General features: G+C 40.9%; 1 long non-coding RNA gene across 1 annotated transcript; it reads left to right on the top strand.

Moving 5' to 3' along the window:
• Positions 1-2,018: 2,018 nt before the first annotated feature.
• Positions 2,019-5,244, top strand: LOC142160513 (uncharacterized). The gene is made up of 2 exons (XR_012693252.1): positions 2,019-3,426; positions 3,523-5,244. It is a non-coding gene; the product is annotated as an uncharacterized LOC142160513 (long non-coding RNA).
• Positions 5,245-13,233: the final 7,989 nt, after the last annotated feature.

Genomic DNA, 13,233 nt, shown 5'->3' with positions numbered 1-13,233 from the left:
ATCAGCGTGTGTAACTTTTATGTAAATTTTGTCTATTGATAGGGTACTGTGAACACCCCTATACACATTGTAGACCACCATAAGTAAAATAGAGTGCTCCAAAATTGTTTTCCAAATGTATTTTTAGATATATTTCCTTTCCAGTAATTTACGAATTTAGAACAGCACGTTGGGGACCTGTGAGTTGGGTGGTTTAGCAGATTGTAGAAGTGCATGATGTAAGGTAGGTTTTTCCGGGTCAGCTGAGTTAAGAGATTCATAAAATGAATGAAATTGAGAGACAATGTCAGAGGTTTTAACATGTTTGGTGCCTGAGGTAGGGTTTTTAATCGTTAAAACATGTTGATCTTTTGCAGTGAATGCTGGTCATGTTCGCTACATCCTTACCTGCCTTATTACCCCACCTATAAAACCGATTTTTAGAATAGTCCACTTTAGACTGCGTAGTAGAGGCCAGGAGGCTCTCAAGGAGTTGTCTTTTTTTAATATAAAGTTGTAAATTAAAGGCTGACAGGCAGCAGGTCTATGCCTCAAAAGCAGCCTGCACAGCCTGATGGAGGTGGTCATATTTGGCTTGGTAATTGCTTTTTCCCTTGGCAAGTAAGGCAGCCATATGACCTGGTAACACTGTCTTAGAGGCTTCCCAAAACAACACTGACTCATCCCAATTTATCATCCACGTATTCTAACAATTCATGGTTATGGTATTCAGTGTAATCATTGGACTGACCCAGGCAGGATGAGAATCTGTAGTACCTACGAACAGAATGTAGGGAGATTGATAGAGGAGCGTGATCTGAAATCAAAACGCTCTCACTTTTGGGGAAACTAACTCTCAGAATAAACTGGTTAGAGGTCAATAGATAATCAATTCAAGAGAATGTCTGGTGGAACCCGGGAGTGACATGTATATGTTTTATCAGTCGGATTAGGAATTCAGGAGGGGTCAGTTAGGCCGTGGCAGTTCTTGAACAAATGAATACTTTCCTGCATTGTGCATGCCCTTAGCAAGCTATTTGGACAGATTTGGCTTGCTTTCCACACTCATTTGTGACGGTCTTTTTGGGAACACAGATTCCTTTATATTTTCCTACAACCTGTGCATTCTACATTTAATTGCTCCTGACATTTCTCACAGACATTCCCTGGATGCATTGGCAGGGTACCCTTATATTTCATACCATCTCCCTACTCTCACCCTTTGGAGGCTGAGGACTGATGTTTGGATTGTAGTTTGATGCTGTGACATCCTCGTCTGACCTCTACATTAATTTTTCTACCGTCTGGGGTGGCGCTTGCTGGACTCCGAGACTATCCCTGTGATTGATCACTTGGAAGCTACTCTCTGGTTGTAGGCCCATATACCTCTGTGTGCCGGACTTCCTTGTACATTCTGGCCTTGGTTTCTTAGCAGCTAATTGGAGGAGATATCCTCTACATCTTTGTTTGACTCATCTGGTAACCTCTGGACGGTATTCTATTTTGCTCTGTGCCTTACTTTTGTCCCTTCTGTAATTTTGTAGATGGACAACCATGTGAAACTGTTTGTTTCTAATACTATTGTATCACTATATATATCTAACATATATTTTTTGTGTGTGTGTTTTATGTTATCGTTTTGTGTGTATTTCCTTTCTCAGCTTCATCACCAGGTGTGGTAGAAATTGCTGATTATGACATTTTTGCACTCAATCTTAAGTCTTGGCCTCCTTTATGCTGTTGTAATTCTGAAACAACTCTACAATTTTTGTAATCTACCAATTGCTCTTTAGTTTCCAGCTCTGCTTGTAATCTATTAATTTCATCTTAGATAGGAGCTCTGACTGTGCTAAAGTCGTGTTACAAATATATATTTTTCCCTTAACTTTGTTTTGGTTGTAATTTCTTTAACAGTTTTAAATGTATTTTTTCATCTTTTAGCTACTCCTAAACCATCCAGTGGATCCTAGCTCTCTACCAGGGACCTCTCACTACTGACGCATACTTTTTCTGTTATTTTTGGTAGAGGTTCATGACTCATGAGACATAGCTGATCCATCTCCGCTTTTATGTTGGGTTGCATGGTCCTTAGGGAACAGTGGGATCTTGAAATTCAGAGGCCCATCAATACCTTAAATTTCTCAAACTTTCCTTCCCATAGGGTTTCTTCTTCAAGGGCTGGGCAAAGTAATCTTGCCAATTAAACATGCAGCCTCCAGCAAATTGACTAGGAGGGAGTACAGTGGGTATTATTATTATTATTATTATTATTATTATTTTTATCCTTTATAAGGCGCCACAAGATTTCCCTAGTGCCATACAGAATATAAACAGTGGACCATACAGGGTAAAACAGTACACAACAGTAAACAAATAATACCAAGACTCCAAAAGCTCCAGGCAAAGCTATTACAGTGAAGTTGGAGCAGAAGATAGGTATAGAGGCAGGAGGGAAGGGGGTCCTGTTCGTAAGGTGAGTCGGTGGAGGGGATCTAGTGCACGAGGAACGAGTAAATGGGCAGGGAAGAGAGAGGTGATGAGAACGACTATGTGGATGGATGGGAGGCTTTGAGGAACAGGTGAGTTTTAAGTGTCCATTTGAAGGAACACAAATTAGGGGACAGTCAGATAAAGCGTGGGAGGTCGTTCCAGTGGAGGGGGCAGCACAGGAGAAATCTTGGATTGTGGAACGGGATGGGGTGATCAGAATGGAGGAGAGGAGACAGTCATTGGTCGATCGCAGGGAATGGGAGGGAGTGTGCATGGAGAGGAAGAGGGCATGTTCTGATATCTGTGTAGTAGTTAGAGGTGTTATGTACATGTCTTAATTAACCATTTATGTATATGTCCTATTATGTTTGTCCTGTGGAGATATATAGGGTATAATGTCTGTACTTTGTGTTTTGTTCCCAGCAACACAAGTTTTTTAAGGGTATTCCTTCCAAAACACCTGACCTACTTGTTTTTACTGACTATGTGGAATACCTGTGTTTGATCACCAGGTCAACCATTAATATATTTGTTAAAAAGGTAAAAGACAAATCAGGTGCTCAATCAGGGATGGAACTCTGCATCGCCTGTCAGTTTGTAACGTTGTATATGTACCTTTTTGTATGACACAGGTTCCTATTCCCAGGTGTCTTGCCATAGGTCCTGTCAGTTATGTAATGATTTCTATTCTATCTACTGTCTTCATAGAGATATCACAGACCATGTCTTGCTCTTGGTTTTCTTCCTGGCTTCTGTCTCCTGGGTATTGTAGCAGTAATAGCCTATATGGTGGAGGCGGATGTAAGAGAAAAGCCAAACACCTTGCAGATTGAGTCCCACAACACAGAAGTGATCTGATACCTGAAAGCTATAGAAAAAGTTTGACTTCTAATTTTCTTACACTACACAGGAAGAAATTAACCTGTTACCTTATTGCAATCTTATTTTTCAGAACAGGTAAACTGCAGGCAAATTATTATTATTCTTTATAAAGCGCTGGTATATTACGCTTTTTTTTATTGATAATGTCATAACTTATTATCTTTCTTTCAGATACCTGCTGTATTCATCAGAGATTACATTCATCAAAGAATCTTTCATTGGCAGCAATCACTGCTTTGCAGATATTTAGCATTCCAGCTGTCAGTTTTTTGAAGGTATTCAGGGGAAATTTGTACCTACGACTTCTGTAGCTCTTCCCAGAGGTGTAACTGGCTTTTAGGACATGTTAATCTAATGTTACGGTAATACCTCAATATCCTGACACACACACACACACACACACACACACACACACACACACACACACACACACACACAGATATAGAAGAGCTACTGTAGCACAAATTGCTGAAAAAATGAATACTGCCTATGATAGAAAGGTATCAGAATACACAATGCATCGCAATTTGCTGTGTACGGGGTTGCATAGCCACATACCATTCAGAGTGCCCATGCTGACCCGTCATAGCGGAAAGTGCCTACAATAGGCACATGAGCGCCAGTACTCATGTGGATGTTACTTTGACACGTACTACCTACCTGAACACTGGTGCAAACCATGTACACCCTTCATGGCAACGTTATTCCCTTATAGCAGTGACCACTTTCAGCAGGATAATGCCCCCTGCCACACTGCAAGGTGGCAGGGGGCATTGTGAGGAACATGACAAAGAGTTCAAGGTGTTGACCTCCAAATACCCCAAATCTCAATCTGATCCAGCATCTGTATGATGTGCTGGAAAATCAAGTCCAAGTCATGGAGACCACACCTCGCAACTTTCAGGACTTAAAGGATATGCTGTTAACTAGAGATGAGCAGTTCAGATTATGTGATGCCCGACGTGGAGATCTGAGTGAAAGTTTCTCCTGCCAAACTTGGATCTCAAAACAAGGCGAAATATCATTTCAGGGAATTTTTTTTGCAAAACTTTGGCGAGTTTTGGAACGCCATCTTTTGTATATATAGTCTTCCCTCGTTTTCTCAGGTGGCATTTTAGAACAGACGGCGTATAGGGAGGAGGTTAGATGCGGTGGTCTGCTCAGAAAATAGCACTCAGGGTGAACGAGGGACATAAGAATGTAATTGAAGCAGTCCTGTAGAAAATAGTCAGCTACAATAGTTTGCTGATTAATTGCTTTTATTGTCAATCTTAAGTACACATACTAGTGGCTACTGGTTGTTGTTAATGCATTGCATTGCATATATATAATAGTACTAGACAGTATATACAGATGGAGTTAGATAGATATCATTCTGAACTAACTAGTATATTTATTTATTTATTTGAGAAGAACAGTGTGCTTTTGACTATTAGCTCAGAATCAAGAATAACAAACCGGTTTCTTTCTTTTAAAATTGAAAGTTTTTCCAGTGAAAGTAATCTCGTGTGGGGCAGGCAGTGACAACTGAAATAATTTAAGGAAAAAAACTGAGTGTTTGTGTGTGATATTCAGCAGCAGTTGCACACCCCCAAAAAAGAATATACAAAACAACGACCTCTGCGCACTAACTCTATCTAAATAGATAACCAATAGGCGTGCAGCTACAGTAGGAGATCCCACCTTCCTAAAACCATAGGTTACTAATGAGATGAATGTGTATATAAAGCATACCTCCAACTACTCTTGAAAAAGTTCTTTATATAGAACGAAATGCGTAGAGGTCCGCTACCATTGATACTTTGTAATTTGACATCTAAAACAGTCTTTTTATTTTGACGACAGCGTGCAAGCTGTCATTACTACTATGTAGAATAAAGTTATTTTATTCAAGACTTGTCTGCTCGATCTGTGAGCCGGAAGGAGGGTGAATAGTGAGGAGACCACTCGGTTCCACACTGCAATAGCATTTGGGATACCGCGCTATTGCAGGCAACTTCGGAGGTTGTTAAGACCGGCACACATTTTGGTGGTCCCCGTTAGGTGGCATTGAGCGAAATTGGAATCTATCAACTTTTATCTGTCTGCTGGTTTATGAGGCGGAAGGAGGGTAAACAGTGAGGAGTTCACCCGGCTTCATACTGCAATAGAATTTGGGGTACCTCGTTACTGCAAGCAACTTGGAAGGTGTCAAGTTTGGACACACATTGTGGTGGTTCTCGTTGTGCAATATTGGGCGGAATTGGAATCTACCAACTTATATGTAAGTAATGGATTGCACTATTTCCTTTTTATCAATATGAAAGCTGATTGTGTCTTTCTTTATACATATATGGAACGGGATAAACAGCTGCGAGGTCCATGCATGTGAAATCTAACGATAGAAGCTACGGACAATTACAGAACATTGTGGGATTTACAAGTGGTTCATTTGTGTCAATATTAAAGTTTACACCCCCAAAAAAGGCTATAAATTATTATATTATAATCTTTTCTATTTGTCAATACTTGTCTATTTTGAAAGGGTCATTCAGTGAAATCTATATTTAAAAAGGCTGTTTGTGAGGATCAACACGCTGCTGCACAACCCAAAAAACCCACTACATGTTCTATATTTTCTATTTTTCAATACTTGTCCATTTTGGAAGGGTCATTCAATGAAATATATATTTTAAAAAGGGTGTTTGTGAGGGTCTGCACACCCCAAAAAAACGCTATATATAATATTCTATATTTTTCTATTTTTTAATGCTTGTCCATTTTGAAAGGGTCATTCAGTGAAATCTATATTTAAAAAAGGGAGTTTGTGTGTGAGGGGTTTTTCTGTGCATTTTCAACATTCAGTGACCACATGAAGAACATTGCAGCAGCTGCAAAAAATGTCATCTGCCATGCCACCAACTGAAGCAATTCTATTGGATAAATTGAACAACAAAAACAATTTAGTGTAAGGTGCAATAAATAAAAATGTTGAAACACTACACACACACTAAATTTTAAACTTAAGACAATATGGAGAGTGAAGAGGCAGTAACAATCCAATATCATTCGATGGATAGAGGCATCAGTAGATATTTAGATAAGTAGATACCCAATTGTAAAAAGCTACCTAATTTGCTTCTGCTATATATATAAAGGAGGATGCTGAGAGATGAAGGTGGCCTGCACCCATCCTACAAAATTTCAAAGATTAGGCACACAATACATTGCCAGACTATTCATCGGTTGCCAAGAGTATGGCTTTCACTACCTTGCTGCTATATAAATAAATAAGGATGCTGAGATGAAGGTGGCCTGAACCCATGCTACAAAAATTCAAAGATTAGGTACACAATACATTGCCAGAATATCCATCGGTATCGAAGAGCTTGGTTTTCATTACATTGCCGCTATATAAATAAATAAGGATGCTGGGAGATGAAGGTGGCCTGCACCCATCCTACAAAAAAATTCAAAGATTAGGGACACAATACATTGCCAGAGTATTCATCGGTTGCCAGAAGCATGGATTTCACTACCTTGCTGCTATATAAATAAATAAGGATGCTGAGAAATGAAGGTGGCCTGCACCCATGCTACAAAAATTCAAAGATTAGGCACACAATACATTGCGACAGTATTCATCGGTTGCGAAGAGCTTGGCTTTCATTACATTGCCACTATATAAATAAATAAGGATGCTGAGAGATGAAGGGGACCTGCACCCATCCTACAAAATTCAAATTTTAGGCACACAATACATTGCCAGAGTATTCATCGGTTGCCAAGAGCATGGGGCTTTCATTACCTTGCTTTACTTATATGTTCTGTGCAAAATGCTGCCCTTCTGAATCAAACCAGGGGACTTGTATATATTTATGGGGAGGGAGGACTGAAAAATCATTCCCCCCAGCGGAAAGTTTATCCAACCCCCAGGTAAAGGGGACTGCCTGAAACTTGCAGCGGATGTGATCCCCAAGACTCATGTATATAAACATGGAATATATATTAATAATATTTACATGTTTTATTAGTGACATATAAGAAATATGTAAAAGATAAATTTCAGATAGGCCAGTAGTCGCCCTTCCCACACATGTAAGTATGTATAATGTTTACACTGATGCAGATTTGGTTACCTAAAACATGTCTTGGTAATAAGATTGAAAGTCTACATTCTGAGAAATTAACTGGACAGATTTTGGACCTGGCACAGAATACATGTATAGATGGAGATATGATGGATGATGAATTAGAGAACTGTAAAATATGGTTAATTATTTTTTTAACTGAATCGGAGAAAGCAAATGCATCGGTGGTAGATTTATAAAGATTTACAAAATTCTTCATTAAGACAACAGTGGACAACTACAGACAGCGGCGTTAGTAGACATTTGAACTATGATGAGAGGGCACAATGTTAAATGGTGGCATTCAAGATGGCATTGTCTTTGGATTCAGGTAGATCTGTGCCATAATGCTGCCCTTCTGCATCAAACCAGGGAACTCATAAATATTTATGTGGGAGAGAGGGCAGAAAAAACATTTCCCTGAGATAAGCTATGTCCAACCTCGGGGTAACAGGACTGAATGAGAATTGCAGCAGAAGCAGTTCCCAAGAAGGGGTGTACTCACTAATGCCTGGTCAACCAGGACGCCTCACACTGCCGCTGCATCCTGGCTAGTGACAGGCAGACGGAGTGCGCGGCTGTAATTGAATTATTGCTGCCTCCTGAGTGACCGCAGGGGCGTGCTCTTGGCCCCATTTCTCCTGTCTCCATGCTACCAGTTCCTGCTCATAAGCTTTTATCACACTGAGTTAAGCCCTGTAAGCGCTTTCAACTCTACGGGAAAGGCGGCTGCTATAGGTGAAGACCTCTCCTGCTAGTTCTAAAAGCTTATGACATTTACTAGGAAGCTGTAACTTCATAAAGGATTATATCCTGGGACCTGTGGTGTAATAGCAATCTGACCTTCCACTGTTTGGTTTTGCTAGTAGTTGTTAGCTGACTCGCATTCCTCTCTCCGCCACCATTTTTGTTTAAATAAAAACTGTGACCTCTTGGCAAATTTACATTGGTGTCCATGTGGTTATTTATTTATTTATTCAATTACAATAATAGTAAGTCTGAACATGACAAGGAGGTTTGGGAGCAATGAACGGGAGATATCAACACTATGCAATTTATTATTCTCTGAATTGAATCAGAGAAAGCAAATGCAATGATGGCAAAGTTTCAAAATCCTTCGCTGCAGACTTTGGCCAACAATGGTGAAAATTGGGACCGTTGTGAAGGGATCATTACAAAATAGAGTGGAAATTAATGTTAATGCTATAAATAGTAATATAGGAGCAAAAACAGCTCATAATGACATTATTTCAACTATTTTTCACTATTTTTAATTAAATCCAGATCCAAAACCTTTCGCGTTCCACAAAACCGGTAGCAAAGCCAAAACATGAAGTCAGTTTAGAACCGACACCAGTTTCGAAACCGAAACACGAGGGTCAGCACACATCTCTAATATATATATTCATTTATTTACACTGTGAGAGGTTTATAGAACATATGTTTAGGTATTCCGGCTACAACCTGTCAAAAACAAATTAGTAAAGACTTAACTCTCGCTTTGTGTGTGAATATAATAAGGTGGCTTATTAGCCACTGCAGCTGTATTGCTATATTACATACTTGCCAACTCTCCCGGAATGTCCGGGAGACTCCCGCATTTTGTGAGAGTCTCCCGGACTCCCGGGCGAGTGTGGCAATCTCCCGAATTCTGCCCACTTCACTAGGAAGTGCCCCACTTCCTAGTGAAGTGGGCAGAATTAGATCCCAAACGCCGCGATTCCCGGTGAATCGCGGCGTTTGGCCCCGCCCCCGCTGTCAAATGACGCAATTTGCGTCATGACGTCACAGGGGGCGGGGCCGAAATGACGCGATTTCGGCCACCCCGCCCCTTCACGCCCCCCTCCACTGGCTGGCTCCCGGAAGGGAGCTGAAGAAAGTAGGTAAGTATGCTATATTAGTCTGTACCTTATAAAACTATCAACCATTTTCTCCATAGTGGAGGATTTTCTGCCACTAATGCAGGCTGTACATTCGCTCGGTGGTGGCTTGTTTGTGTATACCCCACAGACCCTTATGGCAATGTCACCCTGTACAAGAGATAGATAAATTGCTGCTGCTGTCGCCCTCTCCCCACCACTTCCTCTTCCCTGTTTTCTAGTAGTCTAATCTGATGTGTCTCAGCTCAGGTGATTAACATAATTAACAAGATTAGATGGCCTTGTTATTCAGTGTAATAACATCTTCCTCTAACATACTGCACATGTCATAGTGACAGCAAGTCTGCTACCCAACCATAAAGTACCCATCTGTATATCTGCCACTAATTTCTGGCCGGACAAAAGGTGTCTGTCCGGTAATACCTGTGTTCCGATCGCTTACCATAGATCTTTTCTGGCTTACTTTCATTCGCAGTGACTTGCTGCTGCATGTCAAAACTCATCTTGTAAATTATATTAACATTTACATACGACTGTGCATGTTTGCGCCCAGTGTCTGAATACAAATGCGTATGAAAGCCAAGACTAAAGGGTCTACATAATGAGCTGAGGTTATAAACAGCATGAGAATGCGCAGACAGGCAGTCCGCCTACAGCAGCCAAGAGATACAGATGTGTCTTTAATGTGAAGGGAGAAAAATGTACATGCTCCATTCCAGCTATTGAACGGCTATAAAGGGGCTGTCTGGGCTTATGGGACTCACTAAAATGTGTCTGAGCCAGCAGAATTTACACACCGCTCTACGGCACATTCCTAACAGCTGCACAACAGCAGGCCTGCAGGTTAACCCAGCTTTGGCAGCTACGGACATCGACCATCATTAACCTGTTAAATGCTGCACAGCACTCTTCAGTTATAAATGCATTTAGGGTTAATTGTTTTTGAACAGAAGGATCCCTCTCCTTCCTTGTATCATTAGTGGGCATCAGAAACATATGCCCGTGTGCTCAGTAAATAGTCATCCATTTTCTGCAGGATTAAGTGACCTGTGGTTCTCCAGCTGTTGTGGCACTACAAGTCCTATCATACACTACCAAACAGAGATAGGGCTTTGAAGTTACACAAAGTTGGAGCTTTGTGGGTTGTCTACCTCTAAGGTCTTTCCAATATAATCATGGTGGCTTAATGGTTAGCACTTCTGCCTTACAGCACTGGGGTCAGGAGTTTGTTTCCTGTACATGGCCTTATCTGTGTGGAGGTTGTATGTTCACTCCGTGTTTGTGTGGATTTGCTCTGGGTGCTCTGGTTTCCTCCCACACTCCAAAAACATACTAGTAGGTTAATCGGTTGTTGACAAAATTAACCCTAGTGTGTGCGTTGGGAAATTTAGACTGTAAGCTCCAATGGGGCAGGGACTGATGAGAGTGAGTTCTCTGTACAGCACTGCGAAATTAGTGGCGCTATATAAATAGCTGATGATGATATATATATTTTTATCATATAAGCTATTCTGTGTACGATTGTGCTTCAAACAACCCATTCCTAGTTCTGTCCTAATTGTTTATATATAGCCCTTCCCTAAAACTGCACAATTTCTAAATATAGACTCCGATTGCTTCCTCTAACGCCTCATATTACCCCATAAAATTGTTGCCTATAACTCTTTCCAGTCCCGTCTCTTTAACCACGAGCAGTGGAACTGGAGGATAGTTGCAGGTAGTGATTTATGGCCCATTTCAGCCCTATTGATTGAACACGTGCACACACATAAAATGTTCCTCTGCCCCTGGCCGAGACGCTAATTTATATCCCTGTGCCCTTCACTGCCAGGCACAATATACGGGCTGGCCCACACTACCAAGTCTACTTTTAACCTTTTAATGGTGTGCAGATTTTAAATACAGGAATAATGTTATTTGTACATGGATGTACACGATTGGCTCACCATTTACGTGCTATGTCTATTTCATGAAAGGCTTGGCATGTTTTGGTGTTGCTTCAAGATATATGTTGAGGCATGTTAGGGGCATAGTTGTCAGAGCATGATAAACATATATACTATACAGTGTGTTGCACTATTTTGGGGCATGGAAACATTTGCATATGTTGTAGTAGATCTTTTGTGTATAGTCATTAGGCTCGTTAAGGTCATTAAGCACATATATATTTCGAAGTTCACAGTACGATACATGTGTTAAAGTCTGCTGAAACGATTAAAGCAGATGATAGTAAAGAGCTGTTTGGGTTGAATGAAAGACATTTAGGAATACCTGCTGATTGCATATGTTGAACTTCTTGTTTGTATGTTCTCCCCGTGTTTACATGGGTTTGCTCCAGGTGCTCTGGTTTCCTCCCACACTCCAAAATTATACTGGTAGATTATCTAGCATCTGGAACCTAGAGCCTGATTCATTAAGGATCTTAAATGAAGAGGTATCTTATTTTAGTCTCCTGGACAAAACCATGTAACAATGCAAGGGGTGCAAACTAGTTTTCTGTTTTGCACATAAGTTAAATACTGACTGTTTTTTCATGTAGCACACAAATACTTGATAGCTTATTTGTACACTGAAATTTAAAGTTGATATTTGTGTGCTACATGAAAAAACAGACAGTATTTAACTTATGTGCAAAACAGAATACTAATTTTCACCCCTTGCATTGTAACATGGCTTTGTCCAGGAAACTTAAACAAGAAGTTTCTTAAGTTAAGATCCTTAATGAATCAGGCCCCTAATCAATAAACCTTAGTCTTAACCTTAACTCTTAAGTAGTATATAATAAAGACACCACACCAACTTGTTGGCAAATAACTCTTGTTTATTTAACTTAAAACTAAGCTGTAATGGTGGCAGGAGAACACTGTACTCGACCTACCCATCCATAAGCGTACACTGTTTCTTAAACTTAACAGGGGTACAGTCGTTCCCAGGCATCCCGGAACCCGTACCCCTCTTGGCTAATCGTAATGCACTGCAAGTCAGCCCAGAGGAGCTGTACTTGTCCCGAACCTAAGCCGCCACTTCAAAGGGCACAAGTTCCAAAAGCCTGACTAACATAAATGTGTGCTTTACCACTTTGCTTATACTGTACAGTGTTCACCTGCCACGTTAAAGTTTTGTCAGCCGCTGAACAGCAAACTGTTATGCCCACCAATGCGGCATAAACTTGTAGAACTATGCGGTAGAGGTCATCACCTTTAGCAGCCGCCTTTCCCGTAGAGACTTGATTCGCTTACAGGTACTCGGATGCCCCCAGGACTTACACTCAGTGTAGTACAAGTTTATGGCCACACGGCGGCGCACAGGTACAGGAGGTAATACATGGAGTAGGGTCTGGTCAGAGATAAGCAGAGTGGCCAAGCACAGATGGCAGGTGCTAGCTAGATAAGGGTCACAGACAAATGTTCAGAATCCAAGTACAGGTAAAAGATCAGGGTCACAGGCAAATGTTCAGAATCCAGGTGCAGGCAAATGATCAGGGTCACAGGCAAATGTTCAGAATCCAGTCGCAGGCAAAAGATCAGAGTCACAGGCAAATATTCAGAATCCAGGAACAGGCAGAGGTCATACACGAGGGAACAATCAGAGGGTAAACACCAACAGGGCTTAGAAGCAGGCAGCAGTACTGTGAACAGAACGCTATAATCGGCAGTGAGACTCAGACCTCACTGCTCTAAATAGTACTAAGAGCCAATCAGGACAGAGGAGGACAGGGCTGATAATCAGCCTCAGGAGGCTGCTAATTAACTACTAGCTATAACTGGCATAGGTAATAACATAAACCAGGAAGCATGTATAAAAATATAAATTAACCATTTTAAATCATATGAGTGCTCCCCCTGGAGTTGGAGAATGTCCCTACACCCTCCTACACCTATGCCACAAGGATA

Source organism: Mixophyes fleayi, chromosome 6 (genome assembly GCF_038048845.1).
Source record: "Mixophyes fleayi isolate aMixFle1 chromosome 6, aMixFle1.hap1, whole genome shotgun sequence".
In the NCBI taxonomy this organism is placed as follows: Eukaryota; Metazoa; Chordata; class Amphibia; order Anura; family Limnodynastidae; genus Mixophyes; species Mixophyes fleayi.
Note: the sequence above shows the minus strand (reverse complement) of the source record. Positions and strands in the feature narration are given on the sequence as shown.